The sequence below is a fragment of the Eublepharis macularius genome, chromosome 2 (assembly GCF_028583425.1).
Source record: "Eublepharis macularius isolate TG4126 chromosome 2, MPM_Emac_v1.0, whole genome shotgun sequence".
Taxonomy (NCBI): domain Eukaryota; kingdom Metazoa; phylum Chordata; class Lepidosauria; order Squamata; family Eublepharidae; genus Eublepharis; species Eublepharis macularius.
This window is the reverse complement of record NC_072791.1, coordinates 228,954,751-228,974,231: the sequence shown is the minus strand read 5'-3', so window position 1 is coordinate 228,974,231 and position 19,481 is coordinate 228,954,751. Positions and strand designations below refer to the sequence as shown.

The window sequence follows — 19,481 nt, the reverse complement described above, 5'->3', positions numbered from 1 at the left end:
TGATAAATGAGGAATTGTGCTTCTTAGTCAAGTGAAAAAAGAGGCCTGTGGTCAGACGGAGGCCCGATCTTGACATGACATTAATCTTTCACCCCATTTTAAAAAATCCCCCTCAAGCAGTTGGGAAACTGACAGCTAGTGAAGGAATGGATGCAGGAAATGAGGTTTTGTCCTTTCCTCTTTTTTTAAAAAAATTGTCCCTTTCTTCAGTTGCTTTCTGAACAATAGGGGGTGGAGGAATGTGGCAAGAACTTCTGAACAGCTATAACCACTAAACTTTTTGTGTCGGAGGAATAAGCTTTTAAACACAGCATTCCATTGCTAGCTAGAAACCAAAGGGTCAAGACTGTACAGGTGCATTGGCTACATTCATAGGTATGTACATAGATGAACAGCAGACCAGCTCCACCACATTTTGTGGACTCCCCCCAACAATCGTGCAGAGGTAACTTGCAAACCAGAGGTCCATTTCCTCAAATTGATTTGCTAGAGCAGGCAAAAACAAGCAGTAAGACGACCACATCAACAAAGCAGTGAAAACAATCTGTATGGAATGTTTCTATTCTTCAGGAGTTTGCTTTTAAAAAGGAACCAACTTTGGACTGAGACTTGTGATCATGTACAAAAATAAAACAGTAGGGTTGTTAAGAGAAATTCTCTTAATTCCTCTTTACTCAGTTTCTTCCAGAAATCCAACAATCTTTTTTTTAAAAAGAATTTGGAGTCAGTTTCTAATAAATTTCTTTTCAAACAAAAAAAAATTCTGAGGAGGGGCAGGAAGGGAGGTTCAGCAAAACTTCAGAATTTTCAGAAATGTCAGCAAGGGCTGAAGTTAAGTCACGCCCCCCCCCCCCCCGATTTCTCTTCAAAGACAAATGAAAGAGAAATCCTGCTCTTAAAAGTGAAAAAAGGAGAACAAGGTATCAGTGGCTATATCTAAAAAAGTGAATTTCGGAAAAAGAAAATTCCCCACTCCGTAACAACTCTAAGAAACACACCTCCCACTCCAGTATAAAGGGAAAGTCTTGGGATACGTGGGGCAGAGTGATAGGGTTCATCCCACAGCAAAAGGCCGGTTGCTATAAGACTCCATGGCCCTGTATTGACTGCAACAAACCATTGGTAGGGAGATGGAGAAAGGGATAACACACACAGCCATGGGGCCAGGTGAGTGGGATATTCCGTACTCCAAGATCAAAAAGAGTCCAGTAGCACCTTTAAGACTAACCAACTTTATTGTAGCATAAGCTTTCGAGAATCACAGCTCTCTTCGTCACGCATCTGACGAAGAGAACTGTGATTCTCGAAAACTTATGCTACAATAAAGTTGGTTAGTCTTAAAGGTGCTACTGGACTCTTTTTGATTTTGCTACTACAGACTAACACGGCTAACTCCTCTGCATCCCAGTACTCCAAGGCACTGCTACATATTCCATTTACAGCCACTCTCTACTTCATAGAAAAGAAGCATAATAATAACAACATTCGCTTTATATACCGCCTTTCAGGGCAACTTAACACCCACTCAGAGTGGTTTACAAAGTGTATTATTATTATCCTCCCCACAATCACCCTGTGAGATGGGTGGGGCTGAGAGAGCTCTGAGAGAGCTGTGACTGACCCAAGGTCACCCAGCTGGCTTCAAGTGGAGGAGCGGGGAATCAAACCCAGTTGTGGCACAGCGGTTAGTGTGTCAGCCTAGGATCTAGGTGACTCCCAGCTTGCTGAGTGACCTCGGGTCACACACACTCTCTCTCTGGGTCAAACCACACAAGACAAAATACACTTGAATTACACTTGAATCACACTCAAATGCACTCAAATTAGAAAATACACTTGTATTACCCGTGTAATTCGAGTGTATGTGAGACCCTCAGCCTAACCTACCTCACAGGTTGTTGTGAGGATTAAATTGGAAGAGAGGAAATTGATGTAAAATGTTTTTTTTTGTGGGCGGAAGGTGGGGCGTAAATGAAACAAACGAGCAAACAAACCTCCTAAGAACACATGTCCCATAGGTTACCAAAACCAGAGGAGGAAGGAAACAAAAGGCAACTCAATTCAGTGCCAGCCATTCAAAATCTCCATCACTTCAACGTGAGAACACCGTGTTTAGTCTCCTAATGTCCTGTGGAGAGGATGGGGAATAAGCTGTCCCTTTAAGGCACTGCTCTTCCTATGACAACCACAGCGGTCCTGACAGGCTTTGAACCTTGTCATTAATTTTCCATAAAGAACAGTTTCTCCATAAGCCCCTTTTCAGGCAAAGCCTGATGCTTCAGAAACCTATAATTATTCTTGGATCCCACCCCCACCCTGCCGTCTTTGCACCTGTGTCAGTTCAAGATACCAGCTGGACAAGTCTTGCCTTCTGCCTCTGAAATACAAAACCGCCTCATCAAGCCCCTTAAAAGGAAAGAAAACAAACCCCAAAGAGGCAATATGAAAAAAAGAGAAAAGATGGAGAGAGATAGTGGGCGGGGAGGGAGAGAGACAAGATTTCACTCTCCAGCAGCAGGGGTAGTGAAAGACAGGCTCTATGCCACATGGGGTCTTCAAAGCACACTCCCTCCCCCCAACCCAGTGGCCTGTGGGCAACTGTCAAGATTTGGAGAGTCTTGGTTTTCATTTTTAAACGATCCTATGCATTTCTAGCCTCCATGGCAAGATGAGGTTTTAGAACGTGATGGCAGGAATGCTAACCAATAGAAGGGACACCCAGAATATATTTCTTCTTCATTCTTATTATCCCTCTCAGTTTCATTGGTAAAGTGAATGCACATTGGCTCTTTCTTACAAACAGACATACGCATGCACAGGCAGGATGTGCCTGAATTCACTGTAACATGTGAACAGGGCTAGGGAGATGCATTTGCACCTACCGTTTCGCTGCAACAACCAACTTAGTAGACACCTTCCACAACCTTCCCTCCTTTCAACCTCCCATCATCAGGAGAGGTTGGCCGCTGAGCTAGCATGATACACAGGCTTGTTCACACCATTCCTCCACAAATGGTAGGAATTCAAAGCACACAATCCCCTCTTCAGCTGGAGCTGTCCCTACTGGCCGTGCTGCCTTGCTTGGTGCTTCAGGTGCAGCCCTCCTGCTTGCGTTTGTTGGTCTTGCAACAAGCCAACTTCTCAACTTGCTGGGGGCACATGGATGAGGCACTGAGATTCTTAGGAGTGTAAATTCTGTATCAGAAAACTAGGATTCACACAGACTTTACTACTAGTTGGAAGAGAAACAGACAGACCTATGACCTAACAGGTATGATTCTAAACAGATCACGTATGCCCATGTTTTACACAAACTGACCTGTGGCTTTATGCAGTTCTCAAGTTACTTCTCTTGGGAGCATCTTCAACCTCCTGCAAATCTTCACTCTGTCTGATGCCCTACCAACAGGGTTACCAGATCCCCTTACCCTTCTGGAGGGTGAGGGGGACTCGGTAGTCACCTTATTTGTTGTCTTTGAGTGTACACTCCTGGGGCAGCGTGATGATGTCTCTTCCAGGAAGTGATGTCATTGCTTAGGGGCTGGGAGCACTCCTGCACTTCACAGCTGGTTGAATTGGGCCCCAGGGCGGCGCGATGACATCACTCCCAGGAGTGCCGTCGTTGCGCTGCCCTAAGAGCATGTCTGGGAAGCCTGTTCCCCCACCTTTCCCTTCCCCTACTGGCCGGGTGAGTGGTGGGGGGGGGGGTGGAGTGTGAGCATCAGGGGACTTGGGATCCATACAGAGTATAAGGATGGTTTAATTTAGCCTTTTTGAGAACAGGTTTCAGCAGCAAAGCACAGTGTCTTTGTGGCTGAGTACTTTAGAACGAAGGCCTTTTAATATTCAAAAATATCCAAAATTGCCCCTCAGCTTTTTACTAGTGAATGCCACTGGCTCCTTTAAACCCAAGGCACACAAGGGAAGCACAACATAGTTTTAAGACAGGCCACATCTTAACAGAAATTACAGAAGAGATGGACTGGTACAGTGAAAACCAATACTGAAGGCACCTGAAGATAAATGAAGCAGTACAGCTGTTAAAAGAGAAACTGATAGATGTTATTCATAGCTGGAGTCGCCACCTGAAGTGACGGACAAGGCCTACAGAATATGTTCTCTTCAAGAGAAATGAGAATTGAAATCCTGAATGTCAGAGAGTGAATTTCCTGGCTCCAAAGAAGATATTTAGCTGCCTTAAGGCTCTCTCTCCCTGCAATGGTTTACAATACCCGGTCAGTTCATGCTCTGCCGAGGAGATGGAACTCTGGGCTTAAGACGGAAGTCCTTCAGCCGACAGAAATGGGATTTGCCATGTTTCTTAATTCTTGGCCTTGGCAAGCAAGGAACAATGCCCAACAGAGCACTGGTGGGACAGAGCCAGAGCTCTTCCTAGGACTAATGGCCAGCTGCACAAAGGGAACTCTGACTCTTGAAAGCGCATACCCTAGAAATCGAGTTGGTCCTTCAGGTGCTATTGGGTGACAATCTTGCTCTTCTACTACAGACCAACACAGCTACCCACCTGAAAGTATCTGCATGTGTGTACATGCACTGTGAATGGCAAAATTTCCCAGCTGCGCAGCCAGCCTCCTTGATTCTGCTCTCTTGGCCTTAAGAGTTTATCAATCTCCCTCCACTCCAGAAACCCTCAGAAGCCTGAAAGACTGAAACTTCAGGCCTGAGAATCGGCAATCCTATCCATCACTTGATCCTCCCTAGCACAGAAGCTTTGAATAATCCATTTCCTGCCCCACCTGATAAGTGTACACTAAGGGCTGGATGGGTTGTCCCTCCCTTCCTTACAATAGTCTGCAAGATGCCACATCCCAGTATGGCTTGACTCTTCAGAAGGATTTTCCTCTCCCATTTTTTCCCAGTGGGAAGGTGGAAAGGTTGGGGAATATTGCAGGGGAGGGGGGGGAATCCCTCCTATGAAATGTTTTCTCTTTTGGAATAAATGAAATACTTTTAAAGACAAGGTTTTTCTCACTCATAATGTGTAGTATTAGATATTTTTATGTAAGACAATCGACAGCATTAAATAATGGTAATTTGCAGGGCTTTTTTTCTGGGAAAAGAGGTGGTGGAACTCAGTGGGTTGCCCTCAGAGAAAATGGTCACATGGCTGGTGGCCCCGCCCTCTCAGGGGGTGGGGCCACCGGCCATGTGACCATTTTCAAGCGGTTCCAGAACTCCGTTCCCCCACGTTTCCCCTGAAAAAAAACGCCCTGGTAATTTGTATGTATAGCAATAGACGTATACTATACTTTCAAGGTTCTGTTTATTGTTAAGTGCAACTAATTTGACCACAATTAATATGCTATAAGCCCTGACCTGGATAGGCCAGATGAGCCTGATCTCGTCAAATATCAGAAGCTAAGCAGGGTCAGCCTTGGTAAGTAACTGGATTGGAGATCATCAACGAAGTCCAGGGTCGCAAAGGTAGGCAATGGCAAACCACCTGTTAGTCTCTTGCCATGAAAACCCCACCAGGGGTCGCCATAAGTCAGCTATGACTTAATGGCAATATCCGCCCTGAGCCCGCTTGCGGGGAGGGCAGAATACAAATTTGAAATAAATAAATAAATAAATAAAATATGCTATGATGTGTATGATGAGTGATGTACTACTGAAAAGTTCTTAAGACAATATTAAAATATGCTGCTAACCCTTTATAACTGCAGGAGACCGCTTCTGCCAAAATATCATTCTTCTTGTTCTTTACCACAAAATCAATTTTTACTTTCCCCCCTTACTTCTCAGATTGCAAAAACTAAGACACATGTGCTATGGTAGCACTGAAGCACTGGATTCTGCAATTTGGCCTGCAGAAATCAGTGCTGTTTGGGCCTGTGAGGGAGGACTTACTGGGGCCAGGCCCAGAAGCAACCACTAAACGACTTGATGCCCCATGGCTCACCCAGGCTTGACTGCTTGCTACTGTTCCAACAGCAGCACACCCCCTCCAAAAGCCAGCATGGTGTAGGAGTTAGAGTTGTAGAGTAGGATGTGGGAGACTCAGGCCTGAATCCAATCTGCTGTGGAAGTTCACTGGTGACTTTGATCTAGTCATACACTCTCAGCCTAATCTACCTCTCAGGTAGGGACGCCAGACTGTGCACGCTCCCCTGCGGCACTGTGCACTCCCGTGTGCTGCAGCCACCTAGATTGGGCCCGTTGTGGCCCTGATTGGGGCTGCTTCGGAGTGCAGGAGCGCTCCTCCCCTCCACAGCGGCCCAAAACATGCCTGTTTTAGCCCAGATTGGGCTCATTTCAGGCCCATTTTGGTGCGGATAGGGCCCATTTCAGGCCGCTGCGGCGCGCAGGAGCACTCCGATGCTCTGTGGTGGCTCAAAAAGGGCCTGATCCGCACCAAAACAGGCCCAATCTGGGCCAAAACGGATGCATTTGGGGCCACTGTGGAGGGCAGGAGGGCTTCCACACTCCACAGTGTCCCCAATCCGGGCCCCTGTGGAGTGTGGCCGTGCTCTCAGGGGCTGCGTGATGACATCACTTCCCGGAAGTGCACCCCCCACCCCCACCGCAGGTAAGTGCCGGGCCCCAATCCCCCACCAGGAAGTTGAGGGGGCCTGGCAACCCTACTCAGGGTTGTTTTGAGAATAATATGGCAGCAAGGAGAATGATGTGAGCTGCTTTGGGTCCACCCAAGGGGAAAAGGTAGTATGCAAATAAAATGCATTAATAAATATAGCAGAAGATTAAGAACAGGTAAAAGAGCAGTTGTTAAGTAGGTTTGAAGAGAAGGACGTGGGGGAAAGTGAGCATATGGAGGCTGCCAGGAGGAGGGAAAGAGGAAATAGTGTGGGGAAAGGGATGCAGGGGGAAATGAAATACTCCCTGCAAGTCTTTGCAGACCACTATGCGAGTCACTATGCAACGGAGTCTGGCTCAGCCAGCCACACAACTGGATCACAGAGGAGAGGTGAAGACAGGGGAAGACCAAAGTGGGTGGGAAGGAGAGAAGGAAGCAGGAAAGGGAGGGAGAGGCTATGGGGGCTGGGAAGGGAAAGAGTGGGGAGGGGAACACGAGATGCCTCCCGTAAGTCCTTGCAGGTCCCCCACTTGTGTCTCGTGTAGTTCAGCCGTAAGTCTCAGGAGACAGTCAAAGCGATAAAATATGAGGTGGTTGCTCCCAGCATCCTTTGCTGTCAACAAGCATATTGTGCATACTCAGACAGTATCACCTGTGTGCCAAACACTGCATGCAAAGCTGCCCTTAGGCACACTACAATTCATTACTCAAGCTGTAAACAGAAATGGTGGTTCACAGCTGACAACAGGCAATTTCATAGACTCATGGAAAGAGACAACCTGCAAAAGGTGTTAACTTTTGTATATGAACAGAAGAGCAGCCATGCTGGGACAGGCCAATGGTCCATCGAGTCCGGCATCCTGTTTTAACAGTAGCCAATGAGATGCCACAGAGAAGGCCACATGCAAGGCCTACAGAAAACAATTCCAATCCATGGACTCTACTCCTGCATCCCATAACCAGCTGCATCTGCCACTGAACCACCCAAGTCACTCACATTCAGCTACCATGACAATACACGTGTCATTCATAAATTTGTCTACCTCTCTTTTAAACCAGTTTAAGCCACTGGGCACATCTTGGGGGTAATGAGCCCCACAAGTCAGCTACCCACTGTGTGAACAGCACACCCCTTGTGTATAGTAAAACAGAACTTTGTGGCCTCAAAGAGATGCAAGAAACTCACTTTAATAAGATCTTCCTTGATAAACCCAAGCAGTAAGAATGCTGAATAAGCAGATGCACAGAGAGCTGTTTTATCCTCTTGGCAACAGCAAACCTCACCATGAAAACACCCTCAAAAGAACCACAATCAATCCTAGCTCCCTGATCAACATGACAATATATGTTTGCAAACAGCTTCTGGTCACATTCACATGCCAGATACTCGGAATAAATCACCTTCGGAACACAATTTTTTTTTAAAAAAGCATTGTGCAAAGCAGGCAGTTGAAATTTTTGACATGTTATATAATACACGACATACTATCATATTTTATGACAAATCTGCACTGTGTCAGTCAGGCCACCCAACCAACACAGGACAACAGGGAGATCCATCAAGCCACGCATCTCAGGCAGCGGTGTGTGTGTGTGTGGGGGGGGGGGTCCCTTAAGAAGTCCCACCACCACCACCACTGGCTTTAAAGAAGCCAATGGAAAATAAGGCAAGGCCCAAGGAAAACTCAGGAGCACAATAAAAAGTCCTAGGAATTAGTGTTGCAATATTATCATTTCTATTACACTATCTGATGCTTTTATTAATGCCCCAGGCACTAGCCAAGCAATTAGAAACGAATCTCAGCTTTCATTAAAAAAGTTACATTCTAGCTCTTGAGGTTACAAGAGAATATCTGAAAAACACAGCTCCCAAAGGCTTGATAGTTAAGAGGCAATTAAAAAGAGCATGAAATTCCTTTAAAATTACACATCACATATCCACCCACCCACCCCCACACACAGAGCACAAGCTTTACAATAATCTTTTGAAACAGCAGTGGTTTAAGAATACTGAAAGATCAAACTGCCAAACCATGTGTACACTTTCATGTGTTAAAAACACAAAATGACTGATGACTGTGAAGGTGAGCCATTCTTCCATATATGGGCCCCAAATTCCATAGGGAAATATTTCCCACTCCGAACAATATTGCTTGTAAGGCAGTTTGTGGGACAAACATGTAGGGTATTTGGAAAGGGATCAAAGATCAGATAATCTGAATTAGTCAACACTAATTAAATTTTCTCCTCCATCAAATAATGTATTTCCTGCAGTTATGACCACATGCAGCAATATGCTGGAGGGCAGCGCATCAGAAGGTAAATGCTGAAGTCTTCATGCAGATATTTAAAAAATGACCATACATGGCTCAGTGAAGGCAAAATAACGATTTACGCAGAAGCATACTGAAAGAATTGTATCATTGATGGTTGTTGGGGGTTTTCCGGGCTGTATTGCCGTGGTCTTGGCATTGTAGTTCCTGACGTTTCGCCAGCAGCTGTGGCTGGCATCTTCAGAGGTGTAGCACCAAAAGACAGAGATGTGTCATTGTTTCAGCCACATCTAAATATCAGCAGAGTAAGAAAAAAATAGGCGAGAAGGACAACGCTTTGCCTGTGGATGAAGCTGGATTCACAGGCACGTCTGCTACAGTCCTAACATGCAAAGTTAGGAAAGGTTTCTGAGCAAAGAGAGTGAGAAATCTATTTACATTTCAGTATATGACCGGAGGATGCATCAGTGTAGTCATGTTTGCCAATAAATTCAGGAGGACGCTAGAGGATAGCTCTGGCACACAACAGAAATGGAGTTTCTGAAGGCTGGGCTTTGCTTACCGTTCTGAATTCCTGTGTGATGTCTTCCTTCCTCTACTTAGGCTATGAAAGAACAGAAGGGAGGGTGGTTTTGTTTTGTTATTAATTCGGCCTGTACAGCAGCTTCACAGTTCATGGGGCAAGCATGTTTGCTATGTAATGCATGGAATACACATCTTTATATATCTTCTTTACTCTCCTCATTCGATTGTGTTTTGCTTACATATAGTTGTGTCTCTATTTTATACTCTATTTTAACCCATCTATAAAACGGGGTCCATTTTTGTTTCCCATCATGTCTATTTTTTTCTTTTATTAATTCTGTCAGTATGTTCATTTCTGCCGTCTCTTAAGATTTTCTCTATCAATTCTTCTTTTGTTGGTATATCTGTGTTTTTCCAGTATCTGGCATATACTATTCTTGCTGCTGTTATTATATGGATTATCAAATATCTATTTTCCCTATTTAACTCCTCCAGGATTATATTTAGTAGGAGCATTTCCAGTTTAAAGGGTATATTTGTTTCTAGCACTTCTTGCAACAATTCATGTATCCCTTTCCGGTTTTCAATGGGAAAAAAGTGAAATTCTTAGGAATCCACATAACTAATAGAGTTACCTCCTTAATGGAAGACAACTATCAGAAATTACTAAAAGAAGTCAAGGAAGATCTGAATAAATGGAAAGACATGCATATCTCTCTCTTGGGCGGAATAGCTACAATTAAAATGAACATACTACCAAAACTCCTGTTCCTATTTCAGACTATTCCAATTATAAGAAAGCAATCATATTTCCAAGAATTAAATAAAATAACTTCAAAATTCATATGGCATGGTAAAAGACCAAGAATAAGATTCAAAGTCCTACAGAACTCCAAAGAGAAAGCAGGATGTGACCTACCTGACTGGGAGTTATACTACAAGGCCTGTACATTGGTATGGATAAAGGAATGGATCTTATTGCGCAATTCAAGACTTTTAAAATTAGAAGGACAAGACCTTAAATTGGGATGGCATGCCTACCTCTGTATATTTTTGCAGAGGTCTGTTGTGGATTGTGGACTACTGATGTGGTAACGACACTTCCAGATCTTCACCAGGAAATGATGATGCCATGTTGAGTGACGCTTCCCCCTCTGCCTGCCCAGCTCCCTAAAGCTCCCATGCCAACCCTAACTAGGTTATCTCAACAACAAGGTGCAGTAGTATATATTTGTTTGGCATGATTGTCTCAGAATGCTTTCATATTTTACATAGCAAGGGTTTTTACTGCATTAACATGTTACATTGCTGTTCCTTAAAACAAAACAAAAATTTTAAGTTATATGCACCTTTTAAATACCATGTCTGAGATCCCTGCCCAGGACAGAGTTCCCATGTGTTTAAAGATGCAAGTGCTAAACAATGAAATTAGAAAGACAGAAGCAATAAAAGGAACAAAAATAAAAGGAGAAGAATATAAGACACAAGCATTTGTGGATGACTTGGTATGTATTTTGGAAGAACCTATAGAAGCAATAGATCCCTTGATGGAGAAATTAAGATTTGGCAAAATGGCAGGAATGAAACTTAACTACCAAAAAACAAAAATATTTTTCCTGTTGCCACCATAACATAACATTCATTTATATACCATCCTTCAGGACAAGTTAATGCCCACTCAGAGCAGTTTACAAAGTGTGTTATTATTATCCTCACGACAATCAGACTGTGAGGTGGGTGGGGCTTAGAGAGCTCCGAGAAGCTGTGATTGACCCAAGGCCACCTAGCTGGCTTCAAGTGGAAGAATGGGAATCAAACCCAGTTCTCCAGATTAGAGTCCTGCTGCTCTTAACTACTACAACAAACAGAGGCAATCATAAGCAGACACATTGTAAGCTTACCCCACCATAGCACTTCTGTCTTGTCTGGGACTAAGTTTCTGTTTTCCCCCCTCATCCATTCCAAAACTACCTCCAGGAACTTTACACGGCCAATTAAAAGCTCTTAAAATAAAGGCCAGAAATTCAGCAAGCCCTATCACAATAATAATAATAACATTCGATTTATATACTGCCCTTCAAGACAAGTTAATGCCCACTCAGAGCAGTTTACAAAGTGTGTTATCATTATCCTCACGACAATCAGACTGTGAGGTAGGTGGGGCTGAGAGAGCTCCAAGAGAGCTGCGACTGACCCAAGATCACCCAGCTGGCTCCAAGTGGAGGAGTGGGGAATCAAACTTGGTTCTCCAGATTAGAGTCTGTTGCTCTTTGTCAGACTGTGGCTAAATAAGGTACTCTCTGCAAGATTCCCTTTAGAAGCAATAATAAGTCCAATGTCTGGCAAAGGAAGCTTTATTGCAGAAAAGATCCATTATAGTCCACTGTCCTGAATAGAAGACTCAGGATGGTACATGATCATTGTTACCAATGAAGAGCAAGCATAGGATACAGAGTAACAATACCCATCTGGAACAACCTCCCCCCACAGTTCTCAAAACAACATCTTTCAGTCCTGGGAAGCTGCTCTCCTTCAAGGCCAATGCCTGGTGGAACGGTGTTAGACAAAACAGTCTCCTCTGGTGGGAATGCTGCTTGGGAACTGGTGCACCTGAGGAGAAAACACTTAAACACTAAAAGCATTAGAAAATGGAGTCAGTATAGTTAAGATATATATTGGACCTGACATTTCTGCCCCCCTTAAAATAGATCCCCCCCTGGTTTATATGGGTAGCGAGTATGAAAAGCTTTGGTTAATCTAGGAGCATGAACATGTGCAGAGTTCACCCATTCATCGTAACCAGAATCAAAGTCCTTCCATCTAATGAGGTAAAAAAGCTGATTTCTCTTGATTTTAGAGTCCAAAATTTGTTGTACCTCATAGTGTATTTGGTCGTCAATTAAAGTTGGAATGGGTGGAGCTTTGATATGCCATTTGTTGTCGGTGGGAGCTTTCTTCAAAAGGCTGACATGGAACGTATCATGCACATGGCGAAGGTTCTTGGGCAATGTTACAGCAACAGTCACTTTATTTATTACTTTGCGCACAGGAAAAGGGCCTAAGAATTTCAGAGCGAGTTTGCGGCTTGTCTGAGCTAGTTTTAGGTTCTTTGTGGAAATATACACATGGTCTCCTGGTTGTAATTCCCATTCGGCCACACGATGGCGATCTGCGTACTTTTTGTAATCCAGTTTGGCTTTTTCGAGGTGTCTCTTAATGATAGTCCATTGCTGCACCGCCTCCCCCCACCATGAGGATACATCTGGCAATTTAGAGGAATGGAGAGGGGGTGCGTCCAATGGGAAGGGATTGAAGTGAGTCCCATATACAATTTTGAAGGGGGCTTCTCCCGTTGAAGCGTGTACACTGTTGTTATAGGAGAATTCGGCTAGAGGGAGAAGGTCCACCCAGTTATCTTGTTGGAAATTGATGTAGCAACGAAGGAACTGTTCTAATATTTGGTTTGTTTTTTCGGATTGTCCGTCGGTTTGTGGGTGGTGGCTTGAACTGATACCTTGTTCAATATTCAACATTTTCAAAAGCTCCCGCCAGAAGTTGGCAACGAACTGTCCGCCGCGATCCGAAATCACCTTGGACGGAAAAGAATGTAATTTTACGATGTGTTTTAGAAACAGATCCGCTAGTTTTCGAGCGGAGGGTATAGCAGTACAGGGGATAAAATGGGCTTGCTTGGAGAACAGATCTACCACAACTAAAATACAATTATGTCCTTTTGAAAGAGGTAGATCAGTGATAAAGTCCATGGAGATTACTTCCCAGGGCCTGTTCGGCGTTTCTAATGGTTGCAGGAGACCCGGAGGTTTCCCTTTCCTGGTCTTTGCGCTGAGGCAAACAGGGCAGGAACTAACGTATTGGGAAATGTCTTTGCGCATGCCCGGCCACCAGAATTGTCTTTGAACTAGGTGTAAAGTTTTCAGATACCCATAATGTCCAGCAGTGGGAGCATCATGACAGCGTCGCAAGACTTCCAGCTTAAGGCTGTCCGGGACATAAAACTTGCTCCCAGCTAGCCAATCCCCCTGTGGGGATTGGGTTAGTTTGTTTCGCGGAGCTTTATCCCCCTCCTTCTCCACTTCAGTTTTAAGTTTCGATTTCCATTCTTGGTCGGCCGGGAGGGGCTGCTTAGCACGGCTGCGAGTAGTCACCACGCCCCCAAGTTGCTTAGGTGAGAAGACCGTGTCGACAGTCTCCGCCCGTTTGCTCTTATGTTGGGGCATGCGCGACAGGGCGTCTGCTAAAAAGTTAGTTTTGCCCGGGAGATAATTGAGGGTGAAGTTGAACTTGGAAAAGAATTCCGCCCACCGCAATTGCTTGGCATTCAGTCTGCGTGGGCTTCGGAGGGCCTCCAAATTTTTATGATCTGTCCAGACCTCAAAAGGGTATCTCGCCCCCTCCAGCCAATGCCTCCAGTTTGTGAGAGCTGCTTTCACTGCAAAGGCCTCCTTCTCCCACACATTCCAATTCCTTTCTGCCTCTGAGAACTTTCTAGACAAGAATGCACAAGGCCGCAATTTCCCATCCTCCCCCTTCTGCAGCAAAACCCCCCCTATCGCCGTATCGCTGGCGTCGACCTGTACTATGAAGGGGGACTGTTCGTTGGGGTGGGAGAGGATGGGTTCCGTTACAAATTGCTTTTTAAGGCATTCGAAGGCCGTTTGGCAATCGGGGGTCCATTGTAGTTTAGCAGAGGGTTTTTTGGCTTGGTCCCCTTTATCTTTGGTTTTCAGCAATTCTGTTAAGGGGAGTGTGATTTGGGCGAAATTTGCTATGAAGTCTCTATAGAAGTTGGCAAAACCCAGGAAGGATTGTAGTTCTTTGCGGGTGGTGGGTGTTTGCCAATCCTGGATCGCCTGTATTTTGGCTGGATCCATTTTCAACCCCTCTTGTGAGATACAATACCCAAGGTAAGTGAGTTCGGTTTTATGGAATTCACATTTGGACAATTTGATGGGCAGTTTATTCTTCATCAAGGTGGCCAGGACCTTTTGTACCATTTGAACATGTTCTTCCTCGGTGTCAGAATAAATTAAAACATCATCAAGGTACACCACCACCCCTTTGTACAAAAATTCATGTAAGACTTCGTTTATCATGGACATGAACACAGACGGGGCTCCCGTCAATCCAAAAGGCATAACTAAGTATTCATATTGTCCGAGGGGCGTATTAAACGCGGTTTTCCACTCATCCCCTGCCTTGATACGAACGTGGAAGTAAGCATCTTTTAGATCTAATTTCGTAAAGATCTTACCTTGGGCCACGACGTTGAGAAGGTCTCGGATGAGCGGTATAGGATAGGCGTTGTTGGTGGACACTGCATTTAGTCCTCGGAAATCCGTGCACAGTCTGAGTCCCCCGTCCTTCTTTTTCACGAAGAGAACTGGAGCGGCGTGGGGGCTAGAGGCTGGGCGGATGAACCCTCGTTGGAGGTTGGTGTCGATGAATTTCCGGAGCTCTTCACGTTCATGGAGACTCATGGGATAGAGTCGTCCTTTAGGCAATGAGGCTCCGGGTAAAATTTCCACCGCACAGTCCGTTCGTCGGTGCGGGGGTAGAGTATCAGCTTCCTCCTCCGAGAAAGCATTTAGGAAAGGCCAGTATGGTTCGGGTATTTGGTTGACTTCTTCTTGGGTGAGGAGGGCCTTTTCTTTGTAAGTTGGGTCCTCGCCCCAGTTTTGATTCCAACGGTGAAGTTTACAGTTGGCATGATTGAAGGTAATACATCCTTGAGCCCAGTCTATGTAGGGATTGTGATCACATAGCCATTTGCTGCCTAGAATTAACGGGTACTTGGCAGTAGAGCTGATGACAAAGGACCTCTTTTCCCAATGCTGTCCCATGCCTGTGATCACCGGGATGGTTTCAGTTGTGACCGGATTCATGTTGGTACCATCCATTTGTTCAAAAATTACTGGATTTTTTAATTCCCGAGTTGTTAAGACTAGTCCATTGACTAGAGCTGGGGCTATGATATCTCTTGAGCAACCCGAGTCAATAAGAGCTTGCACCCGAATGTGCATTTTTCTCTCTGGGTTGATTAAAGTCACTGGCATGAATAAAATGGACCCAGGTGGCCGGTTCCGTGCAGGGACGGGCTTGGGGCGGATCTGTCGTTTGGGCCCTTTTACGACAGATCCATCTCGTTTCCCGACTGGGGACTTTCTGGATTGACTTCTGCAGATGGGGAAGCGGGATCGTATTCCATAACTTCTTCCGCTTCCAGCCCTCTTTCCGAGGCTGGCCTTTGGGAAGCGCCGCGGCCTCTGTTTGCTCGTGGAGCTGGAGTCGGGCGTTGGAGCGTAGGGAACGGAGCAAGGGTTGGACGCCGTAATTGGAGCGGAGGTCTTTGCACAGGCCGGTAGGGGCATTGTGCTGCAAAGTGACCAGCCTGTCCGCATTGCAAACACAGCCCTTGTTGCCATCTAGCATCTCTCGCTCCACGGGTGGCGTAGCCAGCTCCCCGAGCTCCCTTCTGTAAGGTCAATGGTCTTCTTTGTCCCGTTTGTTGTTGTTGCTCAACCAAACGGACTTCTAAAATGCGATTCTCCACTTCGCAAACGAGTTGAATCCAACCTAACAGCGTAGGGGGATTGTCTTGCATGAGGGCTCTGTCCAAAAGTCTCGGATTAAGTCCTTGTTTGAACAGAATAATTTTTGTGGACTCCTCACACCTGGGGCACTTGGCAGCCAATTGTCGGAATTTCGTGATATAGTCTCTCGCTGCCATGCTGCCCTGCTTAATGGCCTGCAATTCTGTTCGGGCCCTGGTTTCCTCTAAGGGGTCTTCATATTGTGCTCTAATAGCATCTACCAACCCCTGGAGAGTATCGAGTTCTGGGGCCCCGATATTATAGAGTCCTACGTACCAGTCCGCTGCTTTCCCTTGTAAGCGGGAGCCGAGATGTTCAATTTGGCTGGCCTCGCTGCCGAAGAGGTGTCCCCACCGGTTGAAGAATTGCACGACTTGCACCAGAAAAAAGCCCAGTTTGGAGGGATCCCCATCAAAAGTGGCGTCCAGTTTCACCCAACCCATTGGGAGGTCTTGCCTCGGAGCCGGTGCTGGGTAAAAGTCCGCCGGAAGCATCAATGGCACTTGAGGTATGGGGGGACCAGGTTGTGCTGGCGGTGGCATCACCGGTTGAGCCGGGGGTGGCGGCCTCGGCTGGGCTGGCGGTGGTGCTCTCGGCTGGGCTGGTGGTGGTGCTCTCGGCTGGGCTGGTGGCAATGCCGGAGGTGCTGGCCGTAGCGGTTGAGGTCGGTACGGCGGAGTAATAATCGGCCGCTGAGGGATGGGTTGGTGGGGTCGTAGTGGTGTAGGCCCCATCGGTTGGTTCGGAGGTGGTCTTACGGGCTGTTCCAGTGGCAAACGTATCGGCTGCAGCGGCGGGGTTAGTTGTGGTCGAAGCGGAAGGGGCCGCAGCGGCGAAGGCCGAATGGGTGGAAGGCCGCGCGGGCTTGCCCCTCCAGGCGTTGTTGTTCTGGGAAGCGTCGGCTGGCCTTTTGGCGCTGGTAGACCATCTCCCGGAGGTTGTCCGACGGGAACAGTTTCGCGCGGTTGACCTGGGGCTCCCTCCCCTGATGGAGCCACGGGTGCTCCCGCTTGGTCCGGCCGGACCGTTTTCGGGGAAGTATGGGGGGGTATCACCGGTGTATCACTTGGCTTTTCCTCCCCTTCCGTAGGCCTCTCAACGGGGGTCTCGTCTGGCGGCACATCCCCTCCCGTGATAGGAGGTTCGATGGGAGTCTCACCGGATGGCACAACCGGGTGGTCCCTTCTCGGTGGAGTTTCCCGCTGAGGGGGAAGTTCCTTGGGTTGTTCTCCCGATTCGCCAGGATAGGTGCCCCCCTCGCCGGTAGGCGACGACCGCTGCTGAACTTCCTCCATCGGATAGGAGATGACACTTTGAAGGGTAGCTATCTGTATCGCCATCTCTTCAGGAGACAGTCTTTCCCCTGCCCCCATTGAGGAAATCAAATGAATGGCGTGAGCCAAACTTTCTTCCATATCCATCAGCTTAGCTTCTAATTGTTGTATACGACTTGGCCCTGGTTGTTCGCTCAGGGAACCTTCATTCGCTGTACTCACCGGGGAGAAAGGGCCCCACGGAGGAGGGTCCCCTTGAACTATTCGCGACCTCGCGGCTAGAATTCCCTTGGCCATACCCGTCACGGCCGAGATGCTGGTATCTACCGCATAGGTGCGACCTCGTATCTGCTCCCAACTTGGTTCAGGGACTTCCGTTGGCTCCTTCCACGGGGCAAGTTCGGAATAATCCCAACTCAGGGCGCCTCGGCGAGACGTGTCCCCCTCCATCTGCTCAAACGTCCTGTTCCAATATCGCCATGGTTGGCTGCTATCTAGTTCCGGGACGGTTTCTAGGCTTCGGCGCCCGTCCATCGAGACTCGTGGATGGAGTCCACCTGCCCGGCGCTCTCTGGTTTCTCGGGGTCTGGCTCCCCACTCCGACGGGGTGGGTACCGAGATCAAGGGGAGAGCGGTTGCTTTCGGCCTTGCCCCGAGGTTGCTTTCGGTCTCGTTCCGAGTACTGAAGTCGATGAGAGGCAGGGTAGAAGTGGAGACTCCGGTTCCGTTCCCGGTTGCTCCCAGCTCCTGGGAGTCTTGGATTTGCACCGGTTGATTGTCGGGAGACGCATACGGATCAAACAAAGGATCCCTGTCCGGGACAACCTTGGATTCCGCTGGGCCCGACTCAGACATGATTGGTAACAAAATGTCAGACTGTGGCTAAATAAGGTACTCTCTGCAAGATTCCCTTTAGAAGCAATAATAAGTCCAATGTCTGGCAAAGGAAGCTTTATTGCAGAAAAGATCCATTATAGTCCACTGTCCTGAATAGAAGACTCAGGATGGTACATGATCATTGTTACCAATGAAGAGCAAGCATAGGATACAGAGTAACAATACCCATCTGGAACAACCTCCCCCCACAGTTCTCAAAACAACATCTTTCAGTCCTGGGAAGCTGCTCTCCTTCAAGGCCAATGCCTGGTGGAACGGTGTTAGACAAAACAGTCTCCTCTGGTGGGAATGCTGCTTGGGAACTGGTGCACCTGAGGAGAAAACACTTAAACACTAAAAGCATTAGAAAATGGAGTCAGTATAGTTAAGATATATATTGGACCTGACACTCTTAACCACTACACTAAACTGGCTCTCAAACTGGCGGATACGGTTATTTCAATATTTCAAATTCACATGGAGTGCTCATCTTGGTGTCCAGATATATGTTTTTGAGGTTGATAAAGCCAAATACACTATTACATTCATTGCAAAGACAGCCATTTTTCCTGCAGCCACCATTCTGGAAGATGGAGGTCCTTTTTCATATTCTTGTCGCATGCTCATACTGATGTCAAAATATTTGTGTTTGGAGTTGATAAAACCAAATAAACTATTGCTTTTACTACAAAAACAGTTATTTTTCCTGCATCTACTGTAAGATGACAGATAAAAATGTTTCCATAATTTGTAGTATCTCAATAACTACAATGCTAATCTTTGTCTAAAAATACATGTTTGGTTGTACTTCTTAGAATAAAATATTATTGAGAAAAAGTTGCTCTGAATAATTTCCCCACACCACTTTTCTTTTTGTTATTAAAAATGCATTTCTTTTTAATGACATCCTTGAAAATAAAATGGATGCTGAAGGTGGGAATGATACTGAAGGTGGGAGCAAAGTCAAAAACTCCAGATGTCTCTAATAAAACAAAATGTCAAGCTGCGAATGCAAAAGTTAAAACTAATATTGAGTGATACAGGCCAAAAAAGAGTCAGAGAAGCAACAGCAGCCAGGCAGGATGTAGCGCTGAACCATCTGGAGCTACTGAAGGAAAGTGACGTATTTTATTACCCTGTGGACAATGACTGCTATAAATCATATACATCAAAGAAATCTTTAGACAAAATAGGATAAGCAAATGCAAAGGCAACATTTATCGAGAGAACATTCTTTCTGTTGGGAGTTGGCAAGATCCAAATTCTGGTCATTATAGGGTTAACACATTTGTTTTGATCATGTGAGACCTAACCTGGAAGTATAACCTTGGTTTAGAGTCAATCCTGTTCAGAAACCATAAAAGGG

At 46.2% G+C, this 19,481-nt stretch overlaps 1 protein-coding gene across 1 annotated transcript in view; it reads right to left on the bottom strand.

Moving 5' to 3' along the window:
- The window catches only part of KLF7 (KLF transcription factor 7), a 137,046-nt gene that overhangs the window by 62,692 nt on the left and 54,873 nt on the right, over positions 1-19,481 (bottom strand). The gene's annotated exons all lie outside the window — the stretch shown is intronic.